This window comes from Henckelia pumila, chromosome 1, assembly GCF_033568475.1.
Source record: "Henckelia pumila isolate YLH828 chromosome 1, ASM3356847v2, whole genome shotgun sequence".
In the NCBI taxonomy this organism is placed as follows: domain Eukaryota; kingdom Viridiplantae; phylum Streptophyta; class Magnoliopsida; order Lamiales; family Gesneriaceae; genus Henckelia; species Henckelia pumila.
The window spans coordinates 9,533,415-9,545,925 of record NC_133120.1 but is presented as its reverse complement, the minus strand read 5'-3'; the positions used below and the strand labels follow the sequence as shown (position 1 = coordinate 9,545,925).

Here is a 12,511-nt window from a genome sequence, read left to right as displayed (position 1 = left end):
CAACAAATCTAAACAAAGGATTGAAAATTTGAAACCTTTCCACATGTGAAACACTGAACATGTATAATCCTCCTACGTGCATCAAGATTCAAACTTTATCCTAAATGATCAAATTAAATACCTCTTCGAAATAATTTAAAATACAAACACTGTTTTCAAGAAAAAAACATAGCAAGCATTCTAATTTAAAGCATAACTGACAGCAAATTCCCAAGAAATCATCACGAAAATTAAAAACAAGGTGACTGGTTTTTCTTTCTTCACCTCAGAACTTCTTACCAATGCGCCTTTTCCCTGAAAATCAAAATGAAACTGGTAAGTATCATGCTTTTCTATATCCATGATAATCAAATCAACAGCAAACTGATGCGAATTGTGCTAAAAGATTGCTCGATTAGCATGTACTTGGTGACAACTGTGCACTCAAAGAAATGTGTTTGAAATATACAGAATTGGAAGCTCAGATGGCTAGGTACATTTCAATCCTTGAAGTTTCACATACAGCTCAGCTAGAGCACATACACATTTATTCGTCAAAGTTGGGATCGCTGTTGCATTTATGGTTCAATCAATTGAGAATACATGTCATAAGAATCATTTTATTTTTCTTTGTTACGTCTGTTGTCTCACATGGTAATTCCTAGCTAGTAACCAACCAAAAATTTAAATGAACTTCAGACTTGGTCAAACGGCTTTTCTCAATATTCATTCACACGTAAATTTTCTTCCTATATTAGATGTTAATGATGTTGATGTCCTTGTAATTATTCCATAAACAAGTTAAGATAGCTGACTGATTAGTCACTAAACCATTTAAGTGAATTGTAATAAAAACTGATTTACTATGGTCAAACATAATAATTAAGAAACCTGACTACGATAGCTGTAATTAAATAAAGTTTTATAAAAATTAATCAGACTAATAGCCGTGGTGTTAAAATATCGAAGAAGCTAAAGTTTTAGCAAAATTAACCAAATAATTATGCAAATACTAAACAAAATGTAAGCCACTAATGTCAGCATAAGAAATTTTGTAGCACCCTTAACTTAAACTCATTTGAAAGCGTCTACTCTAGAAATTGCACGCAAAATAATATAACTATATCTCAATGACAGTGTGATGCAATTTATAAGCAAATACAAATAACTCATTTTTCATAAAGCTGAAGAAAAACAAAAAGAATTATGTATTGATGAAGAGGAAGTTGAATAAAGATAGTACTATTCATCACCTGAAATGTTCCGTAAGGACGAGGTTGTATTGAATCAAGAGCAGCCAATTGCTCAGGTAAAGAAGGATGTATCAGAATATTCTCAGAAGCTTCTTTTAATAAAGCTTCCTTTTTTGCCTCCATGATTTTCTTTTCTGCCTTAGTGTGAGTCTGAAAGTGAAAAATGAAATGCTGATATTTTTAGAAATTTAATAGCAAGAGCACACTTAAACACTCAAACTATAATATTAAATTAGAGTGCAAAAATATTTAACTCGAATTTATAAAACTGACAGGACAAGGAATTGGAATATGAATCACAAAATAGATGTTTTCAAACTATTTGCATCAATTAAGTAATACTATATAATGCACTTCAGTCCTCACATACTTGACCACTCAAACTACTTAAGTTTAGGAACAGAAAATGGAAACTGGTGCACAGTATTATTCTCAGAAGGAACATAATTGCCATAAATAACTAAATATGCTACCTGCATACGAGTCACAAGAACCCATATTGGGTTTGTTATCAAAACATTTAGTGACTGTGGCATAAAATGGCAATCATGTTAGGTGAAAAATAAGAGTAATCCTGAATGAGATTATATAGGACGTGAACATAGATAAATAAACCAAATAATTTCTGAAAAACAATTCAAGTAACCATCAAGGACCGCAACAATAAGCCACGAAAGCATTCCTAGAGTGCCATCCCCCTGTCCTTTTCTTTTATTTTCAGCTACTATAGCCTTGGCTTTATTTTTGAAAACTGGTAAAACGAATAATAAACACCCTAGCAGCTTCACAAAGGAGATCATTAGTTAAAATGCAGAAATATGGAATTTAATGAAATCCCGGGAAAGTATTTCATCTCAGAATGGAAAATCAGAATAAACACACTGGAATTGGCTAAATATTAGAGTCAAGGATTATATACCTCTTGTGCTGACATCTGCGCCACGCTTTCTGCCCAGCCCATGACCTCGAGCTCGAAGCTGGAATTAACTCATGTGAGATGTGAGTAAACAACAAGCATCAAGAGTAAGATGACTTTTTAAGAGAAATATTTAATGATATTAAATATAACACAGTAAAAAAACGCAAATGAAATGGAATAACATATTTGTGCCTATCGATTGAACAAAACGCTCAATTTGTCATTAACCAAATTTAAAAAAAACCATACATTTAAATTAAATTAAAGTTGAACACACGCACGGGCACATTTTATAGAAAGCGATTCAATCCACTAACGAATCACTGGTGCATATTACAATACAATCAAGAATTGTAAATTGTAAAATTAAAACAATATAGAATGCAAATTATTAGGTAGGAAAATGTGAGATTTGTAATTTGTAAGGGGATGTGGGTGACCAGTTTAGTTACACTATATATAAACATTTACACTATAACAAAAGATAAGATCGATGTCCACGGAATAGAGGCAAAAAAGATGATAAATCTTCTGACATATTACATGCAAAATATATATATTTTTTCCTGTCTGAGATCGACCACTTCAGCAGCAAAAACATGATCCAATCATGTATGTTCACCAAAATCCCACCCTTTTCACCAACAAACTTCTACTTTAAAAGGACCCAAAATATATATCATATTATTATTCTTTCATAATATATTAATCACTCTTGTTCTACATCGTACACCACATCTTTCTCTAGTGAAGATATGGAACATCTCAATTTCTTATATACTTCAAACAGAGGGTCATCAAGAGTTGAACCGGAAATATCTCCTATGATCCGTGAAGCCGAGTTTATATCTCTTAAAGTCTCAAAATTAGCATTCAATGAATCCATTGCAACGCTCACAACATAATTTCAAAGTATTTGGATACAGTGTTTAATTTCCAGTATTTCAGAGTTTTTGGAACACTCACGTGATCAGCAAGATCATTAGAATCTCGAAAAATAAACGGTCTTGTCGAAAGCATAAGAGTAAACATTCTTTGGCTAAAATCAGACCACATCGCTTCGCCCTTCATCCCTATTTCTTTCTACCGCTTGAGCTTCTTCACAAATTCCAATAGGGCATCTTCACCTGCATTATTCCCATTCATGAGAGAGTGTAGTTGAAACACTTAATAAAGATCAATACTAGGCAAATAATTTACATCTTTTCAAATGGTGATCCGTCAACATACCGAACGGTATATCCGGAACATCTAGCCCTGTCTCCATCAAAGCATACCTACAAACAAAACATAGTATTTTGCCTACCCACCTATAAATCTCATGGCCACACAGAATTTTCATGATATGCGCCACCTTGGGCATAGGCTTAGGATGAGCTCTAACCGAGTTCTAGCTCCAATAACAAATTTCCGATTCCCATGGCAGCGAATCGACGACAAGAAATGGGTGGCTAGGGTTGGGTCTTGGTGGAATCGTGAGAGCACGAGAGACTCGTGAATGATTTTTATTAACTTAAGATGGGCTTCTCAGAGCTCACTTGAAAAATCGTTGATGAATCGAGCAAGACCAGCAAAAATCGACATGGGAAAGCAGATTTTGATTTGAAAGAGAGAAAAAGGCAAAAAGGATCGGAGAAGGTGATCGAGAAGGGGTTTGGGGATTTTGGTGTTAAGGAGGTGTAATAATATTTATTTTAAGTTTTATTTTAAATAAAAATAATATTTTTTTTACAACATTTTTTAAAAAGTGTTGTTGTACATAGGAAAAAAAGCGCTCATAGACAACACTTTTAAAAGCGTTGTCTTTGACCTAAAAAAAAAGCTAATAGACAACGCGTTTTTAAAAAAGCGTTGTCTTTGATTAATAAAATATATATAACGACAACGCTTTTCACTAAAAGCGTTGTCTTTTTAAAAAAGACAATTCTTTTCACTAAAAGCGTTGTCTTTTAAGTATTGTGTTTGTGCATTTTTGTTGTAGTGAAACAGAGTCAGTCTGATTTTCTGTTAAGGAATCTGTCAGAGCTGATGTCTGAACAATAGGATCCTTTGAACCCGATGGCTTCATGGATCGATCTGTATGGAACTCACCTTGAAATGAAGAGTCATGAAACTAAAACTTGTCTGGATTGGTAGATATATTTTCTGTTTGATCTTTAGATTGCTGATCTATCTGGAGAGGAAGATTGATATCTTGTCTCATTGATTTGGAGATCATAGCAAGAGAAAGTGCACACCTCCAGGTGAATTATCACCGCATAATCTTCTAAGGTTGTTTCATGGTGCGGATTGAAGTTAGCTCTCTTGTGTACCAATACTTGTCTCAGCACACTCTCCTTCATCATTGTTGTCATGAACTCTCTTATTTTCAGAACTCGAGATATGTTTCTTGTTTCTGCCCATGCCAAGATCTTCTGCTCTAAGGACGCCAGATTGGTCAATGTTTTCGTAGTTTTAGAATCATTTAAATGTAATTTGGTTCTGTAACAGACCCATTTTTCAAAACATTTCATCCTTCTTCGACCTGATCTTAAACAGTCTTCATATCATGATTGATTGCTATCTTAATACAGAACAAGAACTCATACTTAACTTTCTCACTGGATTTTTTGTCTCTGAACTCCTTCAAGCCAGAGTCCATGCTTTCAACATATACTTCTTCAACTGTTAATACAACCCAAAAATTGGAGATTGGTACTGCTGGAATTGGTGTAGGTTGAATCGGAGGTGTCACCACATGCTTTACCAGACTAGATCTCTTTGTATTATGTACTTGATGGGGGGCTGGAATGACTCTGGACAAATGAATTTGATTCTGTCTCTTTAGGCTCAGATTCATGAGTGATCAATTTTATATTGACGTTCCTAGGTTTAGCAGTCTTGGCCTTATACTTTGGAGAGATGATAACCACTTCTATAAACTTTGTTTGCTTGGAATGTTCTACATAATCTTCCACCTCAACCTCATATTCACTAGTTCCTTCTTTGAGGTTACCAACTACTTGGTGCGATAAGCTGCAGTAGCCCTTTCATTCAAAGTCTTAAGTAGTGCACTTGAGGGTCCCAAATTCAAGTTAAAGCTATTCCACAAATAGCTTATCTGGACTATAAACCCCTGCGATTGTCTGGAATGGATAGTAATCATGGAGGTAATAATCTTGAACTTTACCTTAGACTAGTTGTCTGTATTCCAGTGGATATAGCAGCCATCATTTAAAACTTCTCCACAGTGAGCGTATCAAATGATCCAGTCTTTTCCAGAAGAGATTTTGTAGTGACTCATTCCAGAATCACTAACTAAAAAAACTTAAGCATGCAGTAAATATCTTAGATCACAATAATCAATTAAAACCAATGGAAAATCAAATGATACAACTAAAACCACAGGTGGAATACAACCGACATCGAAAAAAGTGTAGAAAAATGTTATAGAACCCCATCGAATAACAGTCCTAAAAATCCACTAATAAAACATGGTACGGAAAAAATCCAACAGTGCTGCAAGTCAACGACCGCTACCTCGCGATCCGTCCAACCTAAGCCCTGCCCCGTAGAATGGGGTGACCAGAACAAAAAACCAAGAACGTGAGCTAAAAATTCTTAGTACGGAAGTATGAGCATACACATGGTATGAATGCTAATGAAAATGAATGGGTACCATAAACCTATCACGGTAGGAAACTCTTTCTCAAACAAATGGCATCATGGTATGCAACACGTTGGGCCGTCGTATTAGGAGGTGACTCCAATACCATAAGGAATATGTGGATATAAGTAACCGGATCCGAATCCATGGAATCCATCCACACAGTAACAAAGGGCTGAGAAACCTCACTACTGGTAATATTAAGGTTCAAGCTCAACATGATAATGCATGCATCATAATAACCGTGACATAATAAATGCACAGAATTCATGCCATATAAACCATGCAAACATATAACATGTATACTTAACCAAGTTAGCTCAGATAGTTTGTTCGTATCTCTATCAAGCAACTCAAGCAAACTAGAAACACTGGCTCTCTAGTCCAAGATTTAAGCAGATAATCATCATATCACTTATTGTCTACTAAAAGCCTTAACTAGACTAATATCTACTCACATAAGCTAATCAGTGTCTAGTCTTATACATGCATCTGTCGTTAGCCCTTCAATGAAATGGCATCAAAACCTCGGCACAACCCCGCTGCGATCCTAATAGCTCCTTGCTATCGAATGGACCTCAATACAACCCTCAAAATCCTTCCAAATCAGTAAAAAAGGAGAGAGGAAAGTGGTTTGTGTGATTTTCAAATGAAACTCTCGACCCCTATTTATAAACAACGATCGGGCATTCCGATCCCACGATCGGAGATTCCGAACGAACTTCGGAGCTTCCGAACTCTAGTCCCCAAACGCGTGTCTTTTATTTGAAAACACACTACTGCCCACGGAGTCCGGACCTTCCGAACTGGGGTCAGAGCTTCCGATATATCTCCCGTAAAATCACCAATTAAAAAAAATGCAACTGAATTGCACAAAGGAAATTACAATCAAAACAACTTCGGGTGTTACGAACGCATACAAATATCTAACACTCAGGTCGCCTTTCCAGTGCCTCGATGCTGCCACTGAACCATGACTAGAGGAATGCGCTTATTCCAAAGCACCTTGTCTTTTTGGTTAATAATCCTGAGCAGTATTTTCACGTACCAAAAATCGTGTTCTAAATGAACCACTTTTGGATGCAAAATGTGCAACTCATCTTTAATATATTGACAATGTAAAGATACGTGGAACACATTGTGAATACTAGAGAGATACGAAGGTAATGCCAAACGGTAAGCCACATCTCCAACCTTCTCTAGTATCTCGAACAAACCAATTAACCTCGGTGCTAAATTTCTCTTCTGACAGAACCTCATCACCTTCCGGAAAGGTGATACTCGCAGGAAACATGTTCTCTTGTCTCAAAATGCAACTGTCTGCGCTTGGTGATGGAATACTTGGCTTGTCTATCCTGCGCAGTCCTGATCTTTTTCTTAATCAATTCAAATTCGTCCACGAGTTGCTGGATCAACTCTGGTCATTCCACCTGTCGTTCCCCTATCTCATCCCAAAATAAGGGTGACCGACAACAACGACCATCTAGAGCCTCAAACGGTGTCATGCCAATACTGCGATGATAGCTATTGTTATACGCAAACTCCATCATCGACAAGTGATCTTGATAGATAAACAAAAATCCATCACTGAAGTCCTCAGCATATCCTCTAATGTCTGAATAGTCTTCTAGGAATGACTGTCAGTCTTTTGATGATAAGTAGTGCTCAAACTCAAAGTAGTACCCAAGGCTCGCTGAAAACTACGCCAAATCATGAGGTGAACCTCGGATCTCTATCACTGACTATGCTCAATGGGAAACACACAATCTCCTGGATGTACATCCTCGCCATGAAATCGAAATTGAACTCGCGGTTTTATGGAAGAAAGTATGCAGACTTGGACAACATGTCCACATGTAGTGACCCAACCCGGATCCACTACCTAATCAGAGTTATAGTAAAAGCGCACGCAATAAAAGCTTAAAGCGTAAAGTGCGGATAATTAAAGTACAACAAATCCAATCGGCAAAATACAACCAAAGACAACACAAGTGTATAAGTACTGTTATACAACCAAATCGAAGGTTCAGGGTAAATAAATCCCTACCCTCTACAACCTTGCACTCTCCAAAGCTCAATCCTGCTGAGAGCCACCTGGACCGTCCAGCCTCAAACCTGCCCCGCCACAAGGTACACAACGAATACCCAAACACAGGGGCGTGAGCTAGAACGCTCAATACGAAGCAATGATATAAATACAAATATGCGCACACAGATGATTTAACACTCAAGTGAAAACACTTGCTCATGGCGCCGAGAATATACAGTACTGGCTAGAGAGCTACTCCGCGGGGTACTCGTATACTCCATATCAGGGCTGAGCCAACCCCATCCTGACCCGAATCCAAAACAGGATACAAGCCTCATGTGGAAACTGCCATACCTGACTCGAATCCAAAATGAGATCATTGTTCCCTATGGAGGCTGTCAATGACTCACATATCTCCGGATGCAGTCACACGTCAAATCATGTATGTGCTAAGACGGTAAAACATGCTAAAACATGATAAAGCATATAGCACATACTTATGCAACATACATGCAAATATATCATGCCGGCTATCTCGGTCAGTACTTACGTACCTCTAACACTGCTGGTCAAACCTAGCTCCACTGACCTAGACTTCAAGCCTACAAGTCCAGTCTACTGCTACTACAATGCAAATATCCATGCATCAACAATTAAGCTCTAAAAGCCTCAATTAAGCTATTGCATACTCCTAAATATTTTTACGATGCCAAAGCTATACCTGCGTCCGTCGATAGCCCTTTGCTATCGATAGCCTCAAAACTAGGCCATAGCTCCGCGACGACGTCTAGATCACTAAGCCACTTTCGGATTCCCCATAGGATGCCTAGATCTCCCTAGATTTGAGTTAGAAGACTTAGGAATCGAGAGAGAAGAGAGGGAAAGGTGCACTTGAAAATGAAATCTCGGCCCCCTATTTATAGACGAAGTTCGGAGCCTCCGAACCCGGTTCGGAATGTCCGAACACGATCGGAACCTCCGATCGCACCTTTGGAGCTTCCGATCGCTCAATATTACGTCATCCATGACATCACCTTGCTGACATAAGCAATGACGTGTGCCCTGGTCCAGATCGGAGCTTTCGATCTCGCCGACGGAGCTTCCGATCTCGATCGGAGCCTCCGATCCTGGAACGGAGCTTCCGATCCTGCTGAACCAATTCAACTAATTCGAGTGCTCTGAATCCATTTCTGAAGTCCGTTATCCCAACAGGAACTTACTTAATCATGTTTTACTTAATCTAAACATGATCACGTGATTAATTACTCATTAATTACTAATTAGAAATGCGGGTTACTACATTCTCCCTCACTTAAGAAATTTCGTCCTCGAAATTTAAGTCTTATAGGAAAACATAATTAGCCAACCAAATGTTCTTTATTACAACTGAACAAGTATAAACTTTATACAAGGAAATACAGGAGCTCAAAACAACTCGGGGTGTTCGGCTCGCATCCGGTCTTCCAATTCCCAAGTAGCTTCCTCTGTCTCTCCGCGTTGCCACTGTACCATCACCAACGGTATACGCTTGTTACGAAGTACCTTGTCCTTCCTATCAAGAATCCGCAGGGGTTTCTCCACATACGATAGATCCCGATCTACCTTTACCTCGGTCGGATGCAATATGCGACTCGTCCGCCACATACTGCCTCAACAAGGACACATGGAACACATCGTGGATCTCCGAAAGATCGGGTGGCAAGGCCAGACAATAAGCCACATCCCCAACCTTCTCGAGAATCTCGAAAGGACCAATAAATCTAGGTGTTAGCTTACCCTTGCGACCAAACCTCATCACCTTCCGGAAAGGTGACACATGCAAGAACACATGCTCTCCTACCTCAAAATGTAACGGTCTCCGGTGAGTGTTCGCGTAACTAGTCTGTCTATCCTGGGCTGCCTTAATCCTGCGTCGGATCAACTCTACTGCATCAATCATCTGCTGAATCATCTGAGGACCCTCAACCTGACGCTCGCCAACCTCGTCCCAAAACAAAGGTGTACGACAACGGCGTCCATAAAGAGCCTCAAATGGTGCCATGACAATGCTTCGATGATAACTATTGTTGTAGGAGAACTCCACCAAGGGTAAATGATCATGCCACGCTGGACCAAAATCCATCACCGCCACGCAAAGCATATCCTCTAAAGTGCGAATAGTACGCTCCGACTGTCCGTCCATCTCTGGATGATAAGCCGTACTCAAGCTTAAAGTAGTACCAAGGGCTCGCTGAAAACTACCCGAAAACCTCGAGGTGAATCTCGGATCTCTATCGCTGACAATGCTCAACGGAATCCCATGCAATCGCACAATCTCCCGCACATACAATTGCGCCATCCTGTCAAAGGTGTAATCGCAGTTATAGGGAAGAAAATGCGCTGACTTCGACAACCGATCCACGACAACCCAAATAGCATCACAATTCCTGGAAGACATAGGCAAGTGGGTGACAAAGTCCATCGTCACATGCTCCCACTTCCATTCAGGAATCTCTAAGCTGTGAAGTAACCCTCCGGGTCGTCTAAACTCTGCCTTGACCTGCTGACACACAAGGCATCGGGATACGAACTGATAAACACTGCGCTTCATCCCTTTCCACCAAAATCGAGTGCGAAGATCCTTATACATCTTCATGATGCCTGGATGTACAGAGAATTGACTGCGGTGAGCTTGCGATAAGATCTTATTCCTCAAAGTAGAGTCCACGGGTACCACAACCCGACCAGAAAGACACAACAGACCGTCTCCCTGCAAATGGAAACCAGAAGTATTACTACCCTCAGCCAAACGGGCCAAATTCTGCGTCTTTAGATCAGAATTCTGAGTTTCACGGATTCGTTGATACAATGCTGGCTCTGCAAGCACAGAAGAAACACGAATCCCTTGCTGTTCTTTCTTATGACGGAATGTAAATCCTGAAGAACAACACTCTTCCACTGCCTTCCGTACCGAATTGGTACGAAAGGAACTCACATAGACTTTGCGACTAAGCGCATCAGCAACAGGATTTGAAGAACCTGGATGGTACTTGATCTCACAATCGTAATCTTTCAACATATCCATCCAACGACGCTGCCGCATGTTCAACTCAGCCTGAGTGAACAGATACTTCAAACTCTTATGATCGGTGAAGATCTCAAATCGTTCTCCGTACAAATAGTGACGCCATATCTTAAGAGCAAAGACAATGGCTTCAAGCTCTAAATAATGTACGGGATAGTTCTCCTCGTGAGTCTTCAGCTGTCTGGAGGCATAAGCGATCATGTGGCCATTCTGAGTCAACACACACCCCAAACCCTGGAGAGAAGCATCAGTGAAGACTACAAAACCACCTGATCCAGACGGTAAAGCAAGAACTGGAGCTGTCGTCAGACAACTTCTCAACTCACGAAAACTGTCTTCACAAGCATCAGACCAAACGAAAGGAACGTCTTTCTTCGTCAACTGAGTCAAAGGCTTAGCTATCTGAGAGAAATTCTCCACAAAACGACGATAGTATCCTGCTAAACCAAGGAAACTACGAATCTCAGAAGCTGTAGTCGGACGTGACCAATTCAAAATAGCCTCTGTCTTGCTAGGATCAACAGATACGCCCTCCTGAGAAATGACATGACCAAGGAACACAACTCGGTCAATCCAGAAGTCACACTTACTCAGCTTCGCGTACAACTGTCTCTCCCTCAAGACCTGAAGTACAATATAGAGATGGTAGGCATGCTCATCCATGCTGTGAGAATACACCAAAATATCATCGATGAACACCACCACAAACTTATCCAGAAAGTCGCAGAAAACTCTGTTCATCATATCCATAAAAATAGCTGGAGCATTCGTCAAACCAAACGGCATCACCAGAAACTCATAGTGTAGTAACCCAGATACCATTGTAAGATAATAATATGTTAAACATGATTAAGGGTTGGTATTTAACCAATTTCGGAGTGTTATTGGACTTTAGAAGTAAAATTTGAGCTTTTTAATTTTGGGCCGGATAGTAAGTTCTGATCCCGGATAGTAAGCTCCAATCCCGGATAGTAAGTTCCGATCCTAGATAGTAAGCTCCGATTGGAACGAAAGCTCCGATCCTGGAACGGAAGTTCCGATCCCCAGCTGCCAAAAATGATCGATGACTCAGACGCGAGTTTTGACAAGTGTCGATCATAGAGAAGATCGGAAGTTCCGATCATAGATCGGAAGTTCCGATCCTGGCGTGGCAGACATGCACGCAATGAGCTGGATCGGAAGCTCCGATCCCGAAATCGGAAGTTCCGATCCTGGCCGAGAAATTTGCCTATAAATAGGGCTTCTCAGATTCATTTCTGAATTACGAATTCCCGAGTTTCCTTCTTCAGTTATATAGTGTGATATATACACTTGAGGGCCTTATCGGTTATAATAGAGGTTCTGGAATAACCAAGGTGTGGTTATAGTCATCCGGGACTAGCGACTTCAAAGGGCTAACTACGGACGAAGGTATGGTTCGGGAATCTATTTAAGTTTTGGGAGTACTTATTAGCTTAGTTAAGGCTTATAGAATTTATGTAGTGATACGGTGAACTTTTGAATATAGGCTTGGAATATAGGATCCTATTATACTTGAACTAGCCTAGAGGTACGTACACATTGACTGAGATTGCCAGCGAGTATACATGTTTATATGTTGCATTTATTTGGCATTATTATA

At 39.6% G+C, this 12,511-nt stretch overlaps 1 long non-coding RNA gene across 1 annotated transcript; it reads right to left on the bottom strand.

Moving 5' to 3' along the window:
* Positions 1-260: 260 nt before the first annotated feature.
* LOC140862239 (uncharacterized) lies at positions 261-1,735 on the bottom strand. The gene is made up of 3 exons (XR_012143761.1): positions 1,706-1,735; positions 1,233-1,382; positions 261-294 (listed from the first exon to the last, which is right to left on the bottom strand). It is a non-coding gene; the product is annotated as an uncharacterized lncRNA (long non-coding RNA).
* Between the last annotated feature and the right edge of the window lie 10,776 nt (positions 1,736-12,511).